General features: G+C 31.1%; 1 protein-coding gene across 1 annotated transcript in view; it reads left to right on the forward strand.

Annotated features, from left to right (window-relative positions):
- Positions 1–5,918: 5,918 nt before the first annotated feature.
- Positions 5,919–6,878, forward strand: part of Smp_153780 (putative glutamate receptor, kainate) — a 38,455-nt gene continuing 37,495 nt past the window's right edge. Inside the window, exon 1 of the mRNA XM_018788563.1 lies at positions 5,919–5,982. The gene's annotated coding sequence lies outside the window, so the exon portion shown is untranslated. The remainder of the gene's footprint in view (positions 5,983–6,878) is intronic.

Here is a 6,878-nt window from a genome sequence, read left to right on the forward strand (position 1 = left end):
TACGTCATATTCAATATAGAATGCCATGTATAGAACAGTAATTAAATTTTATTTTATTTTCACCAATAACACATTTACCTTTTCCCAAAATTATATTACATGTGTATTAAGTAGTATCAAAAACGAACAAATTTCATTTCCTAGAGGGATTTATTTTATATGAATTTCCTAGTTGCTAAAAGATCAATAATAAACTATAAGTAGTCGCTAGTATCTTCAATGCAAACGGATATCCAGATTAAGAAAGAATGCATAACTTATTCGTTTTGATGCCCAACTCTAGTGCGACATGCGTTGATGGTACTGCTTTTCGTTGAGCTCAGGGAACTTAATTTTAAATTTGAGTATGAAAGCGTTAAATGTGGATGGTTTTAGACACTCTAACATTATTTAGTCGATAAACATTCATCATCACTTTGAACAACAAGATTGGCATGAACTATGAAAAGCAGAGTTTCATACATTATTGTGTCCATGAAGTAAAATTTATTTATTTTTATCAATTTTTAGTGAAATACTATGTAACTGTTATAAAGCAGCAATTTCACTTTCCTTCAGAACTTATATTGTAAACTGCCGAACAATTTTCGCTTGACATCATTACAAAGTAACAAGTGAACTACATTTTTTTTCTGCTGATGTCAAAAAAAAATAATGATTCGAATTTGTCTATTTAATGTATATCGATATGTATGTGCTTGTCTGTTATCTCCAAATCAGTGTTAGTTGTAATGAAATTTTGTACAGTTTTTTTTCAATAACCTGCTTGTCATTTTTAGTTCTTTGGTAGAACTGTCGGGAATTAAAATAACTGAAACTATTCTGAATGATATATCCATTTTTTTTAAAAAAAAATCGGAATTTTAAATAAGAATATAGTTTTGGGTTTAAACTAATGCCTGATTACTAGCATTGATAATCTTTCTTCTCCCCAAAAAGGTTGTATTCGATTATTTGTTGTCTACCGAGTCTTGTATGGTATGTAAACTTAGGGTATTACTTAAAAGTATGTGTCATAGGAGTTAAAAGTACAACTTGAAGTTAATTATGATAGGCTGAACTATTGAAAAATGAGAATTTAAAAAACTGTCTCCCATGTAACACGCCTAACCCATAAAACACATTTACGAGTTTTCAAACTAGAATTTGCTCTACATATTTAGATGTCAACAAACTCTTTTAAAGCAATTAGTCCCTTTGATATACTTCGATAACGTAATGAGAAGACGAAGATTATCAGAACTATGTGATATATTAGCGCAATACATTTCGAACAATCTGATCACACTCTTTTAATATGAGTTTGTACACATGCATTATCATTACGGGTTTTAAAAGCAATTTAATCATTCAACACTGCTAAACATCATAATTAATTCCAGTAATTAAAACATCCTGAAACATTGATCTATGCAATTTAGAAAATTAATATTTACACCCTTTTTGTAACTAAGCATGATGTTTTCCTATCGATCACTAATTTCATCATTCACTAATTCCATGTGAAGAATTCTGAGTTATACATGTACATACACCAAATTTAAGACTTTAATAATCTGCTTTATTTTCTTACATTTTTAATCAAAAACTTAGAGTAGTGTTGTATTTTCCGGTCAGAGATGGTTTAATCGACAATAGGAGTTTTAAATGTCCTACTCACTACTCTTCTGACAATATGGATACTTGCAGAAAACATTTCATATTTGACTGCTTCTAATCCATGTTCAACTACTCTTCATATTTAATTTATATGATTTTTCCGTATTTCTGAAACTTTTTATAACCATCTGTCAGTAACTATACAGTTATCTACAAATAAGCCAACTTAAGTAAATAACTTAACACGAACGGAAAATTGATTTAACTATCGGAGTTGACTGAATCAAATCTTCACATATGTTTTTTGTTCTATTTAAATGAGTAGATATGATTTATTAAAGTATTTAGTGTCAACGTTTACCTATTCATCACATATATAATTAAAAATTAGCATACTTTATTTGTCCGAATACGTTTTGCAAATATTTCTCAATAACACATAACATATTTATTCATTGTGTTTAGCTGATTTTCTCCCATTAACATTGTTTCAGGACTGCAAAAGCAATTAAATAAAATATGTGGACATGTAATATTAGATATCAAGTAATTTAGTTAATTTTTGTCTTTAGAGGTGATAAGTCCACATAATTTCATGAAGAGTAAATATGTTGTCTATCAATATCTTGCAGTTAAAGAAGCTTTGTGTCAGAACTGAAACGACTGATTAAGAAACAAAGTCAGTTGTCAGCAGAAGGAATAAAATTAAATACAAATGAAAACAGTATTCATGGCCTTAAAGAATCAGTCAATTGATCTGAGTGAAACAGTTTTTCAGCCATGTAAATTTTGAATAATTTGATAGGCAGAGAATGACAGGATGAGGAGTGCACATGTTATTGGAAAATAGTCAGCAAGATAGCCCGAAAACTGAGGACTGCAACGCATCCTTATTCCAAAAAGTTGATAAAATCATGTAAATTCAAGTTCTGACTTGATCACTTGTTAAAGTAACACATTTCAATTCCATAAAATGATGCACTAATAGAGTGATTTCTTCCATAATTGTAGGTGAAATGCGAGAATTTATGAAACGGTTTACTACTCGCGCACAAAATTTGTTTGCAACCTTCCAATTTACATGATCCGTTTAAAGTTATCGATCCCTGGGCGGCGACAAATGTTGTGATTATTAAGTCCTCACTTCTAATTAAATGTTATCAACTGAATTGCATTACCCTCACGAGTTCAGGAAAGGCAACAGTGCATACAGCATATTTTAATGTTAAATGAGTAAAGTTTACTAGTAGGATACCATGGACCTAGGTTTCGTATTAGTTTTTACTTGTCAGTAAGACGTTTTTGCAATCCGGAAAGAACTAGTGTTCCTTGTAGTATTTAAACTCACCTTACCGAGATTCACAGTCTGCTCTCAATGGTAACGTGGTAAATCCTCTGAGTAGTCTATCAAATGAGACATTTATATGTGTGTTCCTGCTGGACCAAGGCGTTGAAAGACGACGGCCGTTTCATCCTAGCATGGGACTCCTCAGCAGTGCGCATCCATGATCCCTCAAGTCATGACCAGTGGAGTTCAACCGTGTCGGGTGTAAGGCGGTTAACCACCAGAAAAGTGGAAGATGGTCACACAATATCTTGGATTGGTCGAAGTTATGCATAAACATTTTTAGATGCCAGCTCAGGTATATAGAGTTTAAGCGTTCGCGCGCGAGACCAAAGGTCCTGGGTCCCAGTTACGCGTGTGAGACCGTCGATGCGCACTGGGACGAAACTCCCTTCCAATCCCTCCACTTTTCAGTGGCAGTCTAACATTGTTCAGTTCATGATCTCAATTAAAAACACAACAATATCCACTACCCTATACTGAAAAAAATTAACAGTTTGTATTCTAATGCTCAGATGTATTTTTATACGCATACCCACGAGTCTTCTTTTATGGTTAACGTAATGTAAGCGAATTAATAATTTAATATCTCAATCTTCATAAACAAGTGGAAACGAATTTTGAACTTACACAATTTGGTTTTTCTGACAAAGATTCACTGATACCATTCTGACTGACAATATTATTCTTTTTGACATTGAATTTTTTATATTTAGGGTAGATAGAGTCTTAGCAAAAATCGATTGTGTTCATTCTTTAATAAAAGGAAATAAGAAACAGAATAACTAAGAACAAGAAAGTAAACAGTTTTAAACCCTTGTCTCTATTCTTTTATCTTGATAATAGATTATCTCGACTGAACTTGGATTTTTTGTGCAACACTATATCCTCTATTCTCCATACTAATATAATTCCACTAGGAATACAACAATACATCATTAAGACGACAGTTGAAGTTCGGCTTATGTATATACATAACTAATATAGCATAGGTTGTTCATGTTCTCACAATGAATTACTTTTAAATATTTTCAAGTGGTATGGTAAAGGTGTATTGCTATCTTGAATCAAAACTCAACTATGTACGGAGTTGGGGTTGAACGCCACTGAGACTGAATACAATTCTCGTTGTGCAAATAAAAAACTGTCTTCCAGATACATAGATATATTCGAAAGCCGAGGAAAGTGTACGTCCTATATTCTATTGCTAGCCATAAACCAAATGAATTAGTTGTTATGTTGGTAGATAACAAAGTGAGATCAAGTCATTTCGTACAATGTTACCTTACTAAATGCTCTCATTCTACTAACGGTAATCCAAATAATTATTTAAACAATTCTAGACGTTCAGAATTCATTACTAACATTCAAAATATGATTCAAAATATAAACAATACATATAATTGAGTATATTGTTTTTGATTGTCAAGAAATTAAAGGACTTAATTCAAATTTCCGCCAAATCAAATGCTATTTGTAGCAACCACAAAATCTAAATGCTTTTCTTAATGATAATTAACTTTAATTATGTTGATCTAAAGATAAGGTATTTTCGTATTCACAAAACAAAAATATAATATAGGTAGTAATATGATTCCTTTATAAATTATCTGGACAGAGGAAAATAATTTGTCTACCAAAAGCCGGAGCAGCAGACACTTTTATTTTCCGATAGGTAGTAAATGAACAATCTTGCTTTTGATGTTTGTTAGGGAAAGATACTGGAGACTAGGATAATCGATTTTAATAGATAATTTATCATTTATGTTCTGTATCAAATGGATTTTCTAAAATGCATATTGAGTCAATATCATCTTAGTGATAAATTAAAAGTACAATTGGCCAAAAATCTGTTTATAAATCAAATGTTGCACAAATCACTTTCTGGAAGAAATTGCTTATTACAATACTAAATCTTCAACTGAATGAATCCCTGAAAAAAGGATTTTCATTTGTAAAAATGTGGACAAAAACTAAGCTTCTTATTAGAAATATTATAATATGTTTTATCCACTATATTGTTGTTAAAGTATATCAATGAAACTCAATTGGGAATATATAATTAGCATGATTTCTTGATTGAAAAAAATGACTAATATTTACTGAATATAGCCAATATTCTGAAAATTGACTTTTACTATAACGTAATTTACTGGTACTTCCATCAATAAAATCATATTCTACACAGTTTAATTTGAGATCTGTAGAGATGCTTATCGTTTTTTGTTATAATAGTTGAATAACTAACTGTTAAAGCTAGTATTGGTAGTTTTGAACCCTTCTCTAAAGCATGACGTCAGTTAGTGATGTGTTTTTTCATCAGTCCTCACAAACAAGACAGTGTTGTGCAAACCAGAATGGATAAACAGTTACTTATTTACACAGTCCTATAAAAAGTTTTTATTTATCAAATTAACTGTTCATTGAGCATCCTCATTCAGTCATACTGTACCTGTGTAAACAATTTTATTTCTCGAAAATTATTAAATGCAGTACCAGTCTTTCATGGAGGTAAGTTTTTGGAATACATTAATATCTGTATGAGATTGGCTGGTTTAATTTATGATTTATCAAGTAACGGTGACTTTTAGTTTTCCTTTGTTTTGTTCCACTAGAATTCATCTTTCTCACTACTTGTTATTTAAACAAACCCTACCATCATGATGTGGTGTAAATTATTAGGAATGATTAGATAGTGAATAAACATGTTTACTTCTGTTTCAGTGACTTTTAAAATTACAGTCTATAATGTAATTTTTCAATTGAATGTTTTAGTAAAATACTGAAGAGCACATTTTTCAAATATAATTTCTGTTTAGTTTTAAAGTTCAATCGAATCATTACTCTTCACATTAGATGAACACGAAGAAACATTCAGAAAATGATTTATGCCATAGAGATATTGTTAAATTTATTTTTATTGGTCACATTTACTGTAAATGGATTACAGTGTACATTACCGTCCAACTTATCAGCTAACCCATACAATACACTTTTAACAAGATATTCAAGAGAAATTAAATCTGTTATATACATCGGTAAGCTGAAAATAATCATTTCAGTAAATTATTTTTTCATTTGGCCTTTAACGATTACGTAATCAAAGTATAGGGAAATTTATTGACAGATTATTTTTGCCGTGATGTTTATGAAAGATGGATCAATATTTGTGCGTTGAACTGACTCAGCGTGCGAATTTATACTTTTCTAAATGTATTTGTATTGATTTTGACATGACGTTACCGAGTAAATGACAAAACGTAGGAACTCCTGATAACAAATAATGTCGTTTTTATTGAAACTTCGCGCTATTTATATTCACTGGTACATTATTAACCTCAAATCGATAGATGAAAATTAAAATTCAACCCACTGACCAAAAATACTAAGAAACGATGATAGATAACTGAATGACATCAAATCACAAAAGATGTGTAGAAGATTTAAATAGGACAACTCGGAGACTAAGGGATACGAATATCCTTATTAATTAAATAATACCACGTATCCGATTCCTGTATTGTTGCAAACGTTAAGCATCACTTGTTGAGAGAACTAAACCGTGCTATCTTCCGTACCAAAACGACTTGAAGTACCACAATCATTTTCAAATGACGTTATGGTTGACGACTGCTAAGAAGTGCTGAACCAGAAGAAAACAGCTTTCCGATTACTTTTTGTACCATATAGTTTGGCGGTCGATATTAGTTCATGATGGAATCTACCACAAATAAATAAGCAATTAAATAAAAAGTTTCAAGTTTATTGACAAAGTAAATAATTTTTGAAGATGATAGGTTATTTTACGTTTCTTATCACATGGAAACACGGGAGAGAATGGCTCTTCAATTCGCTCAAAACATGACATTCTGCTGAGATAATAACCGTAGATGAGATGTCGCACTTAAAATACTGTATTGCAAAACACTGTTCA

The sequence above is a fragment of the Schistosoma mansoni genome, chromosome W (assembly GCF_000237925.1).
Source record: "Schistosoma mansoni strain Puerto Rico chromosome W, complete genome".
NCBI lineage: Eukaryota > Metazoa > Platyhelminthes > Trematoda > Strigeidida > Schistosomatidae > Schistosoma > Schistosoma mansoni.